Source organism: Lathyrus oleraceus, chromosome 6 (genome assembly GCF_024323335.1).
Source record: "Lathyrus oleraceus cultivar Zhongwan6 chromosome 6, CAAS_Psat_ZW6_1.0, whole genome shotgun sequence".
In the NCBI taxonomy this organism is placed as follows: Eukaryota; Viridiplantae; Streptophyta; class Magnoliopsida; order Fabales; family Fabaceae; genus Lathyrus; species Lathyrus oleraceus.
In genome coordinates this window covers 362,642,209-362,662,435 of record NC_066584.1, presented here as the reverse complement: position 1 = coordinate 362,662,435, position 20,227 = coordinate 362,642,209, and the positions used below count along the sequence as shown (strand labels likewise).

General features: G+C 37.3%; 1 pseudogene; it reads right to left on the bottom strand.

The window, feature by feature from the left end:
* Positions 1–19,135: 19,135 nt before the first annotated feature.
* LOC127099080 (uncharacterized) lies at positions 19,136–19,235 on the bottom strand (annotated as a pseudogene).
* Positions 19,236–20,227: the final 992 nt, after the last annotated feature.

Below are 20,227 nucleotides of genomic sequence, written 5' to 3'. Positions count from 1 at the left end.
TGTATGAACACTCATAGTTATGTTCGAGATTGCTTAAGTTCCTTAGAAGTTGTGTTTTGTTGATGATTTAAAGTTCCTTGATGATGTTATGTTTTTTTGGTCGAGATCATGTGTCGGGAGAAATATTGAATGAATCAAAACCCTATAAGAGGATTTGATATGGAATATAGTAACCAGAACCGGATGTTGTCAAACTAATTTGGTTTAGCTACATCGAACACATGATGAATTTGGATGTTTTATGTTTTATGGTTGTAGCAATGTAACTCCTGGATACCTGCCTTCTGAAGAGTGTTGGTCTTATTCTACACTTTTGCGAGTCATCAAGGAATTTATTCTACTAATGGAAGTCGGTAAGGTTCTTGTACCATTTTGGACAGTAGGCACTCTGAGGGTAAGTGTGTTTATTTTTGGATTGTTAGCTAAACAGTAGTGCCTAGGAATCCCAAGTGTTCCACTATTAGAATCAGGGTATCACATTGGAAGGTGATGGATGAAAGAGCTCAATCAAGTCTATGGGGATCAGAGAGATAGTTACTCGTAAGAATGGAGGTAAGGATGAGAGTAAAATAATCTCGTGCTAATGGTTCTATCTTTTTAGAGTAGTACGAGAGAAGGGAAGCAGTAGGAGTAAGGGCTTGTAGCATACAGTATCAGATCAAGTGAAGTTGATGAGATTACCGGTAGATGGATTACAAGTTTGTCACATTTGTTGAAGGAATAATAAGGGAAGAGTAGTCAATATTGTGTGGTTAAGGAATCAATAAATTTTCTTATGAAGAATTAATGAGTATTGATTAACCAAGTCAAGATAAGATGTTGTAATTATGTTTTGTGTAACTTAGTACAAGGAAGGGAAGTCATGGTTTCCGGGAAGAAAGTGACCCACTGATGTTGAGTGGTATATAAGAGGAATTAAGTGAGAGCAAGTTTAAATGTTAATCCAATATCAGAATGAGAGTGTGATGGAAATAAAGAAGTTTCAAGAGTTCATGAAAGAAGGAAATTTGTCAGCAAAGATAAGTTAGAAGAATAAGTATGTCAGAGACTTGGAATTGAAGAGAGGTCAAGCGTTGGTCTAAGATGTTGATTCAAAATTTGTTTGTTCGTTGAGTGAAGGAAATTCGGGGGCGAATTTCAATTTAAGGGGGGGAGAATGTAATATCCCATATTCCCTTAAATGCTCAATTAGTTGTCAGTTGAGATCAATTGAATTCCTATGTAAATTATCTATTATCATTTGTAACGATTAGAGCTCCTTTGTGCTCTAAATGTTGTCAATTGGGACCAATAGAGTAACCAGTGAACTCTGAAGGGATTAATTATGAATAAAGAGACAGACCAATATTAATAATTACAAGAGAGGACATTTTTGGTAACATTAATAATTGGTCAATTGGTGTTGGAGGATGAAATATCAATTGGGATATTTTGTTATTACTTAATATTATATATTATTTATATATATTATATGGTACGTGTGGTGGAAAAGGAAAAAGAAGAAGTGGATAAGAAGAGAGGTGGTAGGTAAGAGGAAAGAAGATATATCAGAAAGAAGAAAAGAAAGGAAAGAAAAGAAAGAAAGGGAAGAGGAGAAAAAGAGGAAAGAGAAAGAGGAAGAAGACTCATGGAGAGAAGAAGAAGAAGCCATGGAACCACCATCAACTCATCTTCATCATCACCAACTTCATCTTGTTCTTCTACTAGGTGAGTTCTTAGATAGTTTTAGCATTGGGGGAAAATATCCTATATTTGTGGGGTTAGGATTTGTGTGAATATGTGATAAACTTGATATGTGTTGAAAAATCATGTTATGTGAAAATAGTAGGGAAAATAAAAGAGGAGTTATTTAAGGGAAAAGGAGTGGAGTTATTTAAGAAAAGAAGTTACTGAGAATTAATGGGAATTGGAATTTTTCCTCTTTTTACGGTGTTAACCGGTTAACGGTATGACGTAACCGGTTAACGCGTAGCAAAACTCACATTCTGGGCAGTTCCGTGAGTGGTTAACCGGTTAACTGTACATGCCTTACCACTAGGCTAAAGTGGTTGTTGTTGAATGCTTATGCAATGAATAAATATTAACCTAAATCTTGATTAAGATAGATTGATGAATTAATTGAGTATTATACCTCCGTTTTGGACACGGCCGGATGCGTTAGAAAGATAACGTAAAGGGCTATTATTATTGTTCCATGTTATAAAATATTATGTGATTTATAAATGCCATGAATTTTTATCATGATGAAAATTAAATATTGTTGTTATGTGGAAAGTGAAGTAATATGATTAAAAACTTTACAAAGATGAGTGAGGAAATCTAGGAGAATAATGTGATTAATAACTTAGAAATATGATCTAGGTTATGGAACATATGTGATATATGTATGAGAATACGGTATTCATTCGTACGACGCTTATGTGAGGTCGTGGACGAATTGTTGCCATGATTGAGAATGAGACGCATTGTATGGAACATGCCATGTTATTATTTGTGTATCATGGTGAATGAAGTCACCTATGATTATGGAACATGCCATGTTATTATTTGTGTATTATGGTGAATGAAGTCACCTGTGATTTATGAATTTGTTATGGTTCGTGGAACCAATGATTTGCGAAACCGATCATGTATTCAGAATGTGTGTTTTTCTGTGGTGGTACACATCTCTTGTGGTATGCTTAGATGAGTAAGCATTGGGATGTGGGACCAATGATTCGAGCCTCAAATGGGTTTGATCCCCAACCATGGCGGACATGGGGGAAAGGTGGACACCTATGTGGGTTAGAGTCCCATACGGTGAAAGATACCCTAGGTGGGTTAGAGTCCCATACGGGTGATGGTTCTTAAAAGTGGGTTAGATTCCCATAGGGGAACCTGATATCCACCGCGAAAGTCGAATCATACGAGCATGCATGAACCGAGGCTGGCTTAGACGTAAGTCCGATCGGGAATTGATGTTTCGTGATCTGAATAATGATCGTGGTTGAGTTATGAGAACTCAGATGCATGTTGCCATACAATTGCGAGATAGTTCCCCATCGCTCAAGTCTTCGTTCCCTTGTTGACTTGAGTTGGATATGAGTTGAATATCGATTAGAATACCCTGTAGAGCCGAGTGGACCCATAGGATAGGAGAACTCACTGAGATTATTATCTCATCCCATTATTGTTGTTATTTTTCAGGTATTCTTTACAGGCTGAATCTAAGAGAAACTGTTATGGATGTTTCAAGGGTTGCTGTTCATTATAATCTTCCGCTGTGGAGTTGTGTGCAATGAAGATATTGTACATAGTTCTTAGATTTTTATTGTTTAGGCATTATTGTATAACATGTTCCATTGATGTTTTAGTTTGGACATGTATATGTATTGATGCCATTAGGCACTTATGTTGTGACAGTACCAAGATTTAACACTTGTATGATATTATTCTAGATATATATTATACGGGTTGTTACACAAAGTCTCTAGAAGGGGGCTTGAAGTGGATAGAGCTAAGGTTGAAGTGATAGAAAAATTACCTCCTCCGGTGAATGTGAAGGGCATCCGTAGCTTTTTGGGGCACGCCGGGTTCTATCGGCGCTTTATCAAGGACTTCTCAAAGGTGGCTAAGCCTTTGAGCAATTTGCTCGCTAAGGACCAGGTATTTCTCTTGACTGATGATTGTTTGCAAGCTTTCGAAACTTTAAAAGAAAAATTGGTTACCGCTCCAATAATAGTCGCTCCCGATTGGAATGAAAATTTTGAACTAATGTGTGATGCGAGTGACTATGCTGTTGGAGCGGTACTTGGCCAAAGAAAAGTCAAAACTTTTCATGCGATACATTATGCGAGTAAGGTTCTTAACGAGGCTCAAATAAATTATGCCACAACGGAAAAAGAACTACTTGCAATAGTGTATGCGCTAGAAAAGTTTAGGTCTTATCTTATAGGGTCTAAAGTCGTTGTGTATATCGACCACGTGGCGATTAAATATCTGCTAACCAAACCGGATTCGAAGCAAAGGCTCATCCGTTGGATCCTCTTGTTACAAGAATTCGATGTAGAAATCAAAGACAAGAAGGGGTCGGAAAACTTGGTAGCGGATCATTTATCCCGCTTAGTGAATGTGGAGGTTACCGCATCTGAAAAGGAAATCCGGGAAGAATTTCCTGATGAAAAACTGTTTAAGATTCAAGTTAGGCCGTGGTTTGCAGACTTTGCAAACCACAAGGCTAGTGGTTTTGTGCCTTCCGACCTAACTTCGAACCAAAAAAGGAAGTTCCTTTCGGATGCGAAGTATTATGTTTGGGATGACCCATACTTGTTTAAGTTGGATAGTGATAACCTATTAAGGAGATGCGTAACTGGAGATGAAGCCCAGAGCATCCTTTGGCATTGTCACAACTCGCCTTACGGCGGACATTATAATGGGGTTAGAACGGCCACTAAAATTCTTCAATCGGGATTTTATTGGCCCACTATTTTCAAAGACGCACATACCCATGCGCAAAGTTGTGACAGTTGCCAAAGAAGCGGTGGGATAGGTAAGAGAGATGAAATGCCTCTCCAAAATATCCAAGAAGTGGAAGTATTTGATTGTTGGGGCATAGATTTCGTAGGACCTTTCCCACCCTCTTATGGGAACGAGTACATGCTTGTTGCTGTCGATTATGTCTCTAAGTGGGTTGAGGCGATTGCCTCACCTCGGGTGGATGCGAAAACGGTGATAAATTTTTTGAAGAAAAACATATTTTCCCGTTTCGGAACCCCCCGAGTGTTGATAAGTGACGGAGGGTCACACTTTTGTAATGCACCTTTGGAAACTATTTTAAAACATTACGGTGTATCGCATAGGGTGACGACTCCGCATCACCCACAAGCTAATGGGCAAGCTGAGGTCTCTAATCGTGAGATTAAGAGAATCCTCGAAAAAATCGTGTCTAATTCAAAAAAGGAGTGGTCCCAAAAATTGGACGAAGCATTATGGGCCTACCGTACGGCCTTTAAAGCTCCAATTGGCCTAACTCCCTTTCAATTGGTATTTGGTAAAACTTGCCATTTTCCGGTTGAATTGGAGCACAAGGCCTTGTGGGCCCTAAAGTTTTTAAATTTTGAAAATGAGTTGGCCGGTGACAAAAGGAAAGTGCAACTACTTGAGTTGGAGGAGATGCGCAATGCCGCATACCACTCAAGTTGGTTGTACAAGGAAAAGGCAAAAAAGTATCACGACAAGAAGCTCCGTAACAAAGAATTTGTGCCCGGACAATTGGTCCTATTGTTCAACTCCCGGTTGAAATTGTTTCCCGGGAAGTTGAAATCAAAATGGTCCGGGCCATTTCGGGTGAAAGAGGTGAAGGAGTACGGGGCTATTGTCATTGAAGACATAGACAAGAAAGATAGTTGGACCGTGAACGGCCAACGGTTGAAAGTTTATCTCGGCGGTCATGTGGATCGCGAGAGCTGTGCTCTACCGCTTGATGCTCCTCAGTGAGCATCACACCGTCGAGCTTAGCCGACGTTAAACAAGCGCTAGTTGGGAGGCACCCCAACATTGTAAGTATTTACTGTTTTTTTTTGTGTTGTGTTGTGTGGGGTTTCCTAATGCTAACCATGTTGAATGAACATGAAATTGCTGCATTTTTAAAAAAAAAAAAAAAAAAAAAAGCACTTGCTGTCATGCTCGCTATCTGCTCGCTAGGCGAGGCAGTAGCGAGCACACTCGCTGGCTGCTCGCTAGGCGAGGCAGCAGCGAGCGCTGCATGACAGTTTTTATTTAAATCTCAGCAGGGCAACCATTTTGCCCCAAACACAAAATTTTTCTGAAGTGCGACTCTGCTGAGGAATTTTTGCAAAGCTCTTCACACTCTCTCATTTGCATCTCTCTCACCAACACTCTCTCTTTTCGGTCGATTGCAAACTCTACTCACTTCACATTTCCAAATCCGTGTAACTAAGGTTTGCCCTACTACATTTTTCTTTTTGTTTGAACTCTAAATTTCCAATTTGAATTGCAATTAGGATGAGTGGAGTATGGGAAACATTAGGTGTGCATGTGGTAATTTAGGTTTTACAAATTGGGATTTTAGGTTTTAGAATTGGGGATTTTAGGTTTTGAATGCAAATATGTAATCCCCAATAGCATAGAACGGTTATTTACTTGATAAATCATTAGGTTCTGATGTTGGAACCATTTGAGTATGGGTTTTGGGGGAGAATCTCTGAACATGCTGAAAAAACCCCAAAACCCGTAAGGTTTGCTAGCACTCGCTAGGCGAACCTGGGGCGAGCGTTCGCTGCCACTTCGCTAGGCGAAGCAGCAGCGAGCTTGACAGTCTTTTGAAAAATGGCTTTGCTGTCTAATATGTTTGTTTGGTGTGTGTTGTTTCCTTTCATATTTTGCAGATGGAATCAAGGTCTGGAGCGCCTAAGAAAAGAAAGGGAGCGACTACTTCCCGGACTGTGCCTATCCAGTTTGACCACGACAAATTTGTCGGCCCGAAGCAGGCCGCCAGGTACATTTCTCTTGAGAAGCGGAAAATTCTTCCGGAGAAGCGATTCCTAATCAACCCACAGGGCACGAACAGAAATTTTGGCGGGTTGATTGACGCGAAGAAATGGGATCGGTTGATTAATCCCTTAGAGCATTACGACATAGCTACAGTGCGTGAATTTTATGCTAACGCACTGCCTGACGACGACGAGCCCTTTACTTGGGTATCTAAAGTGGTCGGGCGTCCAGTAGCATTTGATCGGGATGCCATCAACCGAGTCCTTGGGGAACCGCTCCAGCTGGGAGCTGAAGAGAGGGACACATACCATACAGATTTACGGCTTCACCGGGATGTTCCGGCCATTTCTGCCGCCCTGCTTTTAAGCGGGAAATCTGTTGAGCTGAACCCATTTGGGGTTCCAATGAGGTATCACAGGGAGGACATGACTCCCTTGGCTCAACTGATTCTGCTTTTGGTTTTAACAAACATCCAGCCTAAATCCCACACCTCTACAGTGCCGATCCCAGTGGCACATTTGGTCCATTCTATCCTCACCAACGTCCAGATCGATGTGGCGAGGATCATCACCAATGAGCTTAAGTCTGTGATAGAGAGCGGGCTAAAGTCGGGGGCTCGTGTAAATTGTCCCCTAGCTTTCCCGTGCTTGATCATGAGTTTATGCATTCAGGCGAGGGTGAGACTTCCGTCTCGGGGTCAGGTAAGGATCCCGCCACCTATCGATGACCGGTATGTGGCCAAATATTGTAGAGCGAAGAATGCTAGAGGCAGTGCTGCTACAGAGAGTACCAGGGCTTCTGATGGTCCTAGTACTTCTACTCCTGGACTAGATCCCTACCTCCGAATTGTGTGCGATTATAGTTTTGAATGGATGGCGGCATCCCAGAGAGCCATGATAGATATGCACGACTCTATGCAGCGGTTACAGCTGCAGGGAAGTGGTGCTCATGCTTTGATGACGCGTGAGCAGTTTCTGCTTAACGCCAATTGGCCTGTGGACAGGCCTGTCTATGGTGAGGGGGCGGGCGCTTCAGGTGCTGCAGCTGATGATGATGATGATGATGATGATGTTGATGATGAGGCTACCGGTTCTGATGCCGGTAGCGAGGAGGAGTCCTGAGCCCTTAGAGGGTTAAGTTTTTGTATTTTTCAGTTTTTATGTTATTTTTATTTGTATTTTCGGATTATGTATTTTGACTTTGGTGTTGTACTATCGGGGTGTTTTGTCCCCCATGAACAAATTTATATTTTCAGTTAATGTTCTTTATTTCTGTTTTTAATTTTGTTTGTTTAATAAATTTTTGGGTGATTAAGTGGCAAACCTTCTAGATTGGTTGCTCCTCAAGAAGTACCCAATGAAGGTGCATCCGAGCTTGGATGGCAATGATAAGAATAAACAAGTGAATGAGGCTAAGGTACATGGTTACCTTCGGCTAGAATGATAGAATGCATTAGGAACTTTACTCTTTTTGGTAAATTGAATATTGTCTTTTTGCAACATGATTGAATGAATGTTTCATCTAGAACTTTAAACCACAAATTGTGAGGAAACCTCCATTGTACACTTAAATGCTGGATTCTAATAATTTTTGTTGATTCATTTGATTCATGCTTTGTCTTTTATTATTGTGAATATGTGGAAGCAATTAGAAATGATCAAGGCACTTGTTTTTTATCGAGCACAACTACATCCAAAAACAACTTACCTGTGAGCAGAGAGAGTATTTGTTAACCCCTTTGAGCTTAAACACTTGAACCTCAGCTTGAAATAAAGCGAGATTTCAAAAATCTTTTTGTTACAACCCGGAAAATCTTGATTATTGTTCTTTTGCCGTAAAAAGTTAAGAGCATTCACTTAGGGTGAGTAAGAAATAAGTTGGGGAGAATTGGTAAGTACCACAACTCTTGAAAATAAAAATGAAAAACCAAGCAAGCATTGAAAATGAAAATATAGAAAAGAAACATTTGTTTTGTAAATATGATGTGAAAGAAAAGAACAAAAATAAAAAGAATGAAAATGAATGCTTGTTTGGAAGAAAAATAGTGAAAAATAAAAAAATAAAAATAAAAAATTAAAAAAAAAATTTGAGTTGTGGAATATGAGTTGTGAAGGTTTCAAATAAGAAACAAATGAAACAAAGTCGAGATGTGTGAATAATACTGTGAATGTCTCTTTTGCATCGGCACTTTCGTTTCAATGGCCTTAGAAATGACCCTTGTTTGTTAACCTAACCAAGCTTCAACCGAAAAGCCCTTAGTGATCTTTATGCTTCCACAGTACCATTTTTAATTGTTAGACATTGTGTGAATCTATTTGATTTCTTCATTGTTTGTTAGAGAGTGAGATTATTCCCGCGGTTGCAAACGCGTAAAATCTTCATTCCTTATTCGAAGAGGAGAGATAGGATGATTCATTCAGAATAGTATTGTTGTAGATAGATAAATATTTTGCATTGCTATTTAAGTTTTAGTTCTTGTGTATTATTTTATTCGAACCGTTGGAAACTTGTATATGCTGATTTCGCTTGTGTTTGAGTCGTTTATCCAACTTCGGAGAAACCATTTTCTTAAAGTAAATCCTCTTGTCCTTCAAGAGGCATACTTTGCTTGAGGACAAGCAAGAATCTAGTTGGGGAGAGTTGTTAGATACCCAAAAGTGCTTATTTGAGCCATCAATTAAGGGTATCTTTCACTCTATTTCCTTGCTCTTTTGTCAAAACCACCTTTGTTCTAACATGAAATGCATTACATTGATAAACAAGCTTGGTGCCTTTGATTTGTGTGTTATTGTGCAGGAAGAAGGCATGAAATAATTGAAATTTAAGACACAAGAAAGTTGGCAAAGGAACCAAAGAAAACAAGCATTCATCAGCATGCTCGCTAGGCGAAGGCTGTGGCGAAGCCTGCTCGCTAGGCGAGCGCCCAGCGAAAAGCTCCAGTAAAATGTCAATAAATTCGCCAGGCGAGCTGATAGCGAAGGTGGTAGCGAGTTCGTTCAGTTTTGGTGAAAAGTGCAGCCAGCACTCACTCGCTAGGCGAAGCTCTAGCGAGTCCCCAGCGAGCATTCCAGTAGCAAAACCTCTCAACCTCGCTGGGGCGAAGGTTGAAGCGTGTCCTTCGTTAGGCGAAGGTTTGTTCGCTAGGCGAACATGACAGTTTGAGTTAGTCTGTTTTCTCTGGGCGCAGGTGCCTTTGGTGCCACAATTAGACCCTCGCTAGGCGAGCCTTTCTACTCGCCTAGCGAGCATGACAGCCCAGTACTACTCTATAAGTAGCAGGTGCCACTTTTGAGTGCCATACCTATTTTTTACCTCATTTTTCCACTTTTGTACTTTTGTTAGATATTTTTACAGCATTGTTCTTGGGAGCTTTTATGCCCTAGTTTTCATTTCTCTTCATCTTGTAACCATCTTCTACAAAAAGAAGGTGGATTCCCATCCAATATCGATTATCCGACTTGGATGTTGATCAACCTTCTTCCGAAACTTGTCGACCAAGCTACCATGAAAATGAGTAGCTAAGTCCTCCATTTGTCAAGGTTAGATGTAGGTGATTACTAGCTTTGTGTGTAAATGTAAGGATCTTCATGTGTAAACTCTTTAATGGTGAATATATGATGAAAACTTTGTTTCTATTTAAAACTCTTTGTGTTGGTTTATGATCGAGAGATGTTTACCAACTCTTGACCTAGGTTTTCATCCAATCTTGTTTGTTAGCTAGAGATAGTAATGAATGATTTTGTTCACTATAAGGTTGAACCAAAAAGTTGTCATTTTGATAGATTGTGTTCGAGAGAAACAATGGATCAAAATGGGAAAACTCACAATGTGTGTTCGAGAGAAACATATTGGGAGGACTTTGTGAAATGATTTATCATCTAAAGGAGTTTATAAGATTGTTGACCGAACAAATACATGCAAAGTGATCATCGAACCCTAACTTTGGCAATATTTCTCATTTATTCAAACCATAACTTTTACCGCAATTTATTACCTTTTTATGCAAGATAACGTGACAACCAACCAAAACCTTATTGTTACATTGAGTTAGAATTAATACAACCATCGAACGGCGGTGATATCTTACAATCCCTGTGGATACGATAACAAAAACCCGACACGTAAATTTACAACTAACACCCATCAATGATATCAGATTCCGGTTCGAGTAAGAGACAAACTCCTTATGTTGAAATTCTTTCTGACATGGTGGTCAGGCGATGTGTCCCATTGATGTTCCCATGACGAGTAAAGGTGTCACTCAATAGCGGTACAAGCATGTGGATAAAAGAGCTTCCGCTTGGGGGAGAGTATAGTGGATGAACTCACACTTGAGAGAGAGATTGTTGAGAAACAAGTGTGAGTTTTAAATCCAACATTGCTTAAAAAAGTGGAGGTTGAGCACTTTATAAGTAAGAGAGCATATACACCTACCACCTTAAGATTTTGAGTGAATATGTGGTGTGTCTCTCACTTGTTTGGGTGAGTCATTGATCTTTAGGTGAGTGTTTGACCCAATGTGAATGCTTCCCTCTCATGAAGACCCATCACAATTTGTTACAAAAAAATCTTAAAGGATCCATCTATTACAAAAAAATAACTTAAAGGATCTCTAGTGTCATTTTGCATATATTTTCTTAGCATTATAAAATTTTACTATAATTTTAAAAAAAACATATTGAAAATGTGAATATCAATGCTTTAAAATTTTAATTGATAGTTTAACTAACTAAGTAGTTTGAATCGTAGTTAAATTATATAATTAATAAAATAAAAAGTTTTACTTGTGTAAAAGAATAGTTTTATGTTTTGAATGTCATAATTTTTCTATTTTTTGAGAGCTTTCTTTTCAATATTCGTTTTATTTAATTGAGTTAGTGAAAAATCATATTCCTCTTTGGCGGAAGAAAAAAATTCATGATCATGTCAATTAATTTGAGTGTATCTTTGGTTTAACTTTTAGAATAGTTTAAAACATTTTAGAGATGCAAAGTTGAGTTTATGAGTTTAATGTGTTTTATTCTTAGAGATGGCAATTTGACTCATCCCCAATGGACACCCACAAAATTACATATAATGGATAAGGTAAAAACCTGCAAAAATGGATATAGATACAAATCCAGGCAATTACCCACAAAATAAGCGGGTATGGTTGCGTGTATGGGCACCTTGGTACCCACCCCATCCCATACCCGTACAATATATATTTATATATTTTAATTTATATTGTTATATAAAAATGTATGTCTATCCATTTTAAAAAGTATATTAATGTTAAATTATTACATATTTAATATAAGTGTTCATTTATTTAAATAATAAATATTTTAAAATCTTTTTAATGTTTTTAAAAACTTAAAATGATATGATATTTTATAATTGATCTATTTATTTTTAATAAGAATGCGGATACGTGTATGAGTACTTACATACCCATAGGACACAGATACAAGTGCTAACTTTGGCGCCCAAACATGTATGGACTCGAGTACAGAGATTTTTTCAAATTGCGGGCACGTGGTTAGGTAATATAGTACCCTACCCAAACCCTGTCCATTGCTATCCCTAATGATTCTTCTAAAGTAGAATTGATTATTACTCGATTATCCAATTTTATCATAGTTTGTTCATATTTTTAATGTCTGCCTTGATTGATATTAGTCTTGATTTTTTATTCAAAACAATTGAACCCATTAATCTAGCTTTCAAAATATTGGTGGACATTAAGAATATATTTTCGAAATTAAATTTTGAAGATGATTAGTGAAGAATATTTTAGAGGAATACGTTTATATATATAGTGTCCATGTTTTTCCTGTCCCGCATTCACATTTTTGCGGGGATGGCCAAGGTTTTAGGCATGCATCCTCCTCAATTATGTATGTCTCGTTCTGTTTTTTTATGGTTATTTGTAGGATGGGTCTAAATGGAATGGGCATGCTCGTTTTCCACCCCTACTCGAGACTTTGTTTCCCAATTTTAAAAAGTTAAAAGATCTTGGATAAATGAAATGAGAAAAAGAAATATAAGAGGTAAATTTTTCTTTTTAGTTAAGGGGTTAATTTTTCTTTTTAGTATAAAAATCGTTTTAATAAAAGAACTCAAAGACTATATTGCATAAATTTTTAGAAATATTAAATAAAAAAATTTAATTTAGTTTACGTTGCTCTGATACTCATAATATAAAAAATATTTGGGAACAATATTTTTTAATTTTTAATAATAATTTTTTTTGTGTGTTAGGTACTCATAATAAGGGATGATTTTAAGTAGGGTTGGTGCTTGGAGTTTTCAATTTTGGTTTATTTTGGAAGAATATGGGTTTGGAGGATGAAAAACACACATGGTGTTCTTCATCATGTTATTGTAATTTTTTGTGTTTTGATATGAAAATAATGAAATGTGTGGGTGGGTGCGTACGTATGCGTGTGTGTATGTGTGCATGTGCGTGTGTGCGTCTGTTGTGTCTTGTGTGTGTGTATGTGCGTGTGTGTGTGGGAGAGAGAGAGAGAGAGGAGAGAGAGAGAGAGAGAGAGAGAGAGAGAGAGAGTGAGAGATAGATAGATAGATAGAGAGAGAGAGAGACTACTATGGAAAACACATATAATGATGGTTTCACGTCCACTGTTAGGTAGCGTATGATTGTATGTATGCTAGTTTTCACAATATGTGAGTGACTGTTGTTATAAGTTAGGTAATGTGCTACTTTAACAACAGGTAAAGAAGTCAACCGTTGTGAAATAATTTATAGGTCTGGGGTTCGAAACGTCATTCTTACGTTATATTATTCTGCATAGCGCTCCACTTATAAAAACGGTTGAATTAAAAACTATTGTGATATTATTTGTTTTTTTAGTATATATTTTCAATCTTAAAGTATTCCCAAATTTTTAACCTGAATATCTCTGAATCGTATCAGACCAGAAACAACAATACACTCATTTGTGAATTGAATTAGACCAAAAATTGTATTACATCAATGACATAATTCAATTAGAAACAAAAAATTGTATATTAGATCAATGCCAAAATGGCATAAAATAGTGTAAAATGTACACATCATTACATCAAATAATATTATCTTGTTGTTTTGGTGTCTTAACTTTAAACACCTGTAATTTCAAATAATAATAGTTGTTATAAAATAACAACATTAGAAATTATAACATACAATAAATTATGAATGAAGAATATAAAATACTTACTTGTTAATTTTCTCATTTGACTTTTTGATGATCGTTACAAATAACATGTACATCATATTTATCAACTTCTTCATATGAAGTAGGCACTTGTGTTGCATAAGAATGAGTGGAAGAAATATCAAAACTTTCATTTTCACTATATGAAATGTGTTTTCCTTTGAGAATAATTGACTATCTCTTCGATAAGTTTGCAGCGTTTGTCATATAAAAAACTTATTTTGCTTAAGTAGCCATGATGAATAGTTCAGTGTTATAAGTTGTATTGTCAAGGTCAACCCGTATGAATCTTAACTCATCAGTTTGTACACCATTGTTATTGGGAACCCACTTACATTTAAATAAAGGCACTTTGAAAATAACATAATCAATCTCCAAAATCTTCTCAATGACACCATAGGATGTGATGGCTGCCTAAATATGATTCTTATTTTTTGAACTAGAGAAATACAAGGATTCGACCTCAACCGTAACCTCACTATTTTGCATTGTACTTCGATCATCTTTTGTTTTTGTATAAAAGGAACAATTAGAAATATCGTATGTCGTCCAAGTTATCAAAGTAAATTTTTGCATGTATAACAACCATTTAGTTGTCTCTGATACACCATCATCATTAGAAATCCTATTATTAAACCAACTTATGAATTCCTTGTTATGTCGTGTCAACAACCACTTGTCATTCATTAGGGGGTATTTTTTTTATAACTTTATTGCTAGTAGCTATGTAAGATTAACTACACTAAGATTATTCAATATTTAAAAATGTGCTTCAAGTACTACGTCCCGATCCATTGACTTAACATTTAAACCTTGAGTACCTTTACCTTCAAATCTGTCAGCACGAGAAGACTTTGGAATTCCAACAGACTTTGTTTCCGATAAATATTTTGAATAAAACTCAAGAGCTTCTTCTATGATGTACCTTTCAACAATTGAAGCTTCCGGTCGGTGATGATTCTTCGTATATCCTTTAAATATCTTCATGTATGACTCTATAGGATGCATCCACCTTAAATAAATTGGACCATAAAATATGATTTCTCTGACTAGATGAACAAGTAAGTGAACCATAATATCAAAAATGATGGAGGAAAATACATCTCCAATTGACACAATATTACTGCAGCCTATTCTTATAACTCATTTAATTTTTTGAAATCAAGAACTTTATTACATATAGCATTGAAGAATAAACATAATTTGGTTATAATTACTCTTACATTTTTTAGAAGGATGTCACAGATAGTCACTGATAGAAGTTGTTGCATCAAAAAATTACAATCATTAGATTTTAAGTCAATTAACTTGAGATCTTTCATTGATATAAGTTTCTTGATGTTTTAATAGTAACTTTGGGGAACTTTGATACCAAGCAAACACTCGCAAAAACTTTTCTTTTCCTTTTTAGATAGAGTGTGACATGTTGAAGGCAAATAAGATAATTTTCCTCTATCTTCTAGAGTCACCTGTTGTCGTATACCCATCTCCACCATATCTAAACGGGAATTATTATTATCTTTAGTCTTTCCTGGAATGTTCATAAGTGTTCCTATCAAAAATATCACACAGATTTTTCTCCACATGCATCACATCAAGATAATGTCTTACATCGAGTCTTGACCAATGGAAGATCAAATAACATCAATCTATTTTTCCAAATATTTCTCTCAATGGGACCATCTTTATTCTTTACAAAGACAACAGTAAGGTGTTCTTGTCGTTGATAAACTTCATAGCCAATTAAAGGTTTAGGAGCTCTTTCAAACTCCTACTCTCCATTAAAAGTCGTCCGCAATCTACGATAAGGATAATTGGGTTTTAGAAATTTTTGATGCCCAAGGCAAACGGTCTTTTCCAAACTCAAGCTGGTGAAAATAGGTATCAGACTCACATATAGGACACGCTTTATGTCCTTTGACACTATATCCAACCAAATTACCATATGTAGGAAAGTCGTTGATTGTGCAAAATAACATTGCATGCATCTTAAACTTTTCACCAGAATATGCATCATTAACGTCAACACCGTTATCCCACAAAATTTTTAAATCCTCAATTAATGGACTTAGATAAACACGTATGTCGTTTCTGTTGGTGTAAGCCCTAGAGGCCAATACTTTTGGTACTTGTGTCGAATTATTTATTAATAATAAAAGGCTTTTTCTTTATTATGTTTGTTTAATAAAGTCCCTAGAATAGATAGTTCGTTTAATGTATCAAGTGTGACTTGATCATGAGAGCACATTAAACATAGGGACATTATTCTTAAAGTATCCGTAGTCGAGCTTTATTATGAAGTGGGATAACATTAAAGCATTAAGACTATTATGTTTGTAGACTGATGATCACATCTCATGGATCATGGATAAAGAGTTATCAAGTCTTAAACATAGGTATGAATATTAAGAGTAATATTTATACCGGATTGACCCGCTATGAGAATACTATATAGAAATTTATGCAAAGTGTTATAAGTTATTCTCATGGTGATAATGGTGTATACCACTCTTCGACCTGAAACCACTGTGGACCCTAGATGTAGAGTCGAGTGCTTTATTGCTGATCCAACGTTGTCCGTAACTGGATAACCATAAAGGCAGTTGATGGGTACTCCACAAAGCATGATGAGGGACATGAGTGTCCTATATGGAATTTGCCCATCCTGCGTAACAGAATAAATGTCTATGGGCCCAATATTGAACTGGACAAGGATGACACGGTCTATACCTTGTGTTCAATATAGACATAAGGGCAAAAGGGTAATTATATACATAATTATTATCATAGGAGGTTTTGGCATATCACATGACATTTTCGTGTCTTGGGTAGCAGTGATGTGTTGCTAGATACCGCTCACTGTTTATTATGTTAAATGCGTGATTTAATATGATTACCAACGTCGCGAAAACCTACAGGGTCACACACAAAGGATGGATTGATGAGAAATAGAGTAACTAAGGAACACCGTAAGGTACGGTGCACTTAAGTGGAATACGAAATATGGTAAGGTACCACACGCTTAAGTGATTTTGGGCATATTGATAACACGAAATTATATCATATTTTAGGACTTAATTCCATTAAATTCTATGACTATTTATTTCAGTTCACTTCATTTTATAAGATATTACGTGGTATTTTCTTCCTATTTGTCTCAGGTGGTTTATTTTGAAGCACAAGTAAAAATGGAAGAAAAGGAGGTGCAAAAAGGAGAGAAAAAGAACCAAATGCCAAAGCCCAGCCCAAAGCGCAAGACACAAATGTTGTGCCTGTGACGGACGTCACAGAGTGCGTGACGAGCGTCACACAAAACAGCCTTGTGACGAACGTCACACATGGTGTGACGAACGTCACACCATTCCCCTACTTTTTGGGCGCAAGTAACGCCTCAGAGACTTGAAGAGACGTTGAGGAGTGTTGGGCCCTATATCCATGCCACGCAATTAGCCACGTTGAAGACCTTTTGGCAGCAGGCAGTTACTTAATGGCACCAATATAAATAGCCACTTTTAAAACCAAAAGTGGTTCCGAAGCTTTTCCAATTTTTTCCTTTGCCGCTTTTCGCTTTTGCTTATTTTCTTTTCCAGCAATTTCAGTATTGTTTCTTTATTTATTTTTTACAAGTTCTACACTATTTCCCTTGCAATTTATACTTTCCTTTTTAGCATTTAATTAATTCTTTTCGCACAATAGTTTCTACACCGGAAACTATTGTGCAACTTTTACCGGATCTAACCTTACGTTAGAATCTAGTTTTTATTTCCTTCGTTTTAATTTGTTGTTTAATTGAAGAATCCAAGAACAAATCCTACCGGCTTGTGGTGGAGTGTTCAAGACTATTGTTTAACGCATTCAGGTTCTTTAATCATTATTTAATGCTTTGTTTTATTATTTATTTATATTATCTGCCTGGGATGAGTCTGTTTATGCATGATATGTATTTTTGTTTGTTTAGCATGTCTGGCTAATTCGCCTAGATATCGGTATGTAAAGTAAGCGGAATAAGGGATCAAGACTAAGTCGGTCTAATTAAATTTAAAATTAAAATCAATCTTTTTACGGTCTCAATTTACAGGTTTAATAACAAGATTTTTTACAAAAGTAAAAGACATAAAGAAGTTAAAATCAATAGAGCGAGAGTTTGAGGTTTTAACTGGACAGTGTAAATTAGGCATTAATTTTAGATCAGGGCGAGAGCAAGTTTTAGAGTTAATTAAATTCTGACCTTTTCCAAAAAGTATTTTTAAAGATTGAATGTGAGGACGAGAGTTAAGCATTCGGGTTTAATTGTATAACCTAAGTCAACAGAGCGAGAGTTTGAGATAAGGGTGTTTAAAACGGTCAGTGTTTTCTTAAAAAGAGTTTCTGCAACTTTATTGCTTTCAAAAAATGGTTTTTGACTTAATTATAAGTGACAGCTACATTAACATAAAATCATGGTTTATTCAACAGAGCGAGAGTTTGAGATAAAACCTTTAATCAATAAAGTTAACTGAAACGATTTATTTTAAACCGAGAAACCGACAAAGAATTGATTCCCTAATTACGACGAACTACATACCGATATCCGCTTTATTAATATTTAATCTAGATCTTAGTTTAGTTTTTAGCTTTGCCCCCAAACAATCAACCATTATTCACCTTAGCTTTACGAAGTAACCTTAGATAACGGTATATCGATTCATAAGTCCCTGTGGGATCGATATCTTTTAAAACTACGCGATAGAACTGTGCACTTGCAGTTTGTACCCCATTCTCGACTCACACAGTCGAGCGATCAAGTTTTTGGCGCCGTTGCCGGGGACTTTTATTTAATCGATATCGTAACTCTTCCGTTACGCTGTAGAGACTAAGGTTTCTTTTTCTTCTATTCTTTCTTTCGTTGATTTGTATGCCACGCACTCGCTCACAAGGCGAACCGCTCTATTTACGAATCAACGATATCGAACTATATCTCCGAGTCTTACGACGAATTCGGGAATATCGTGCTGCAAACAATCTCCCTCCTGTAGAACTTCCTGATTTCAAAAACCTTTTTCCTTCGATAACCGAGATGGCAGAACCAGCTCGTGCTCTTAGAGATTACGCCGCTCCATCGCAAGATGAGCCGCATTCAAGTATTGCTCCGCCCGCAATCGAAGCAAACAACTTCGAACTTAAACCTTCGCTGTTGCAGGCGGTGCAACAGAACCAATTCTCTGGAAATCCTACCGAGGATCCAAACCTTCATTTATCCGTATTTGTCCAATACGCTGATACTGTTAAAGCTAATGGTGTCACTTCAGAGGCAATTCGACTTCGTCTTTTTCCTTTCTCATTAAGAGATAGCGCTAGAAGATGGCTTCAATCTCTCCCTTCCAACTCAGTCACCACATGGAACGAGTTGAAGAAAGTTTTTCTTGCCCGATACTTTCCGCCAAGCAAAACAGCTATGTTAAGAGCCCAGATAAACGGATTTAAACAGAAAGACAACGAGTCTCTTTTCGAAGCATGGGAAAGATACAAAGACATGATGAGACTTTGCCCACACCATGGTTTGGAAGACTGGTTAGTAATTCACACATTTTATAATGGTCTCTTATACAACACAAGGTTAACAATAGACGCCGCTGCAGGTGGTGCATTAATGAACAAACCTTATGCTGATGCTTACCAGCTTATCGAGAGCATGGCCCAAAACCACTATCAGTGGGGAACCGAACGAACAACGGTGGAAAAACCTCAAACGAAAACTGGCATGTACGAGATAAGTAACCTTGATCACGTTAACGCAAAAGTGGATGCTTTGGTCCAGAAAATTGAAAGTTTAAACGTATCACCTCCAGCCGCCGTGGTTGCTATAACTCAGAATTGCGAGGTCTGTGGAATCCAAGGCCACACTCCTACGGACTGTCAACTCTTGACAGGAATCCAAGCAGAGCAAGTAAACTATGCTCAAGGAAGCCCCTATTCGAACACCTATAACTCAAATTGGAAGAACCATCTAAACTTTTCATATAAGAGTAATAACGCTTTGTACGCACCTGGACAGTCTCCTAATCAAGCCCCAGCTATACCTCCGGGATATCAGAAACCGAACCCATCCATGCCTAACAATAACGCCCCTAGGAAATCCAACTTGGAAATCATGATGGAAAACTTTATAGCTTCCCAACAACAAACCAATAAAGATTTCTTAAACCAGAATGTACACACTGGCGAACAACTTAAACAACTAGCAAGCAAAGTAGATGCCTTGGCTACCCATAACAAAATGCTGGAAACACAAATATCACAAGTAGCCCAACAACAAGCACCTACTGCTGCCCCAACTGGTACATTCCCTGGACAGCCCCAACCTAACCCGAGAAGCCACGCTCATGCAATTATATTAAGAAGTGGAACGGAAGTGGAAGGACCGTCTGATCCAAGGATAGAAAACCAAAACCCTAAGAAATCAACTGAGGAAAGTGAACCTAAGGAAAAGGAAGAGAGTAATAAGGAAACCCTAGAAAAGAAGGAACCTTATGTACCTCCACCACCTTACAAAC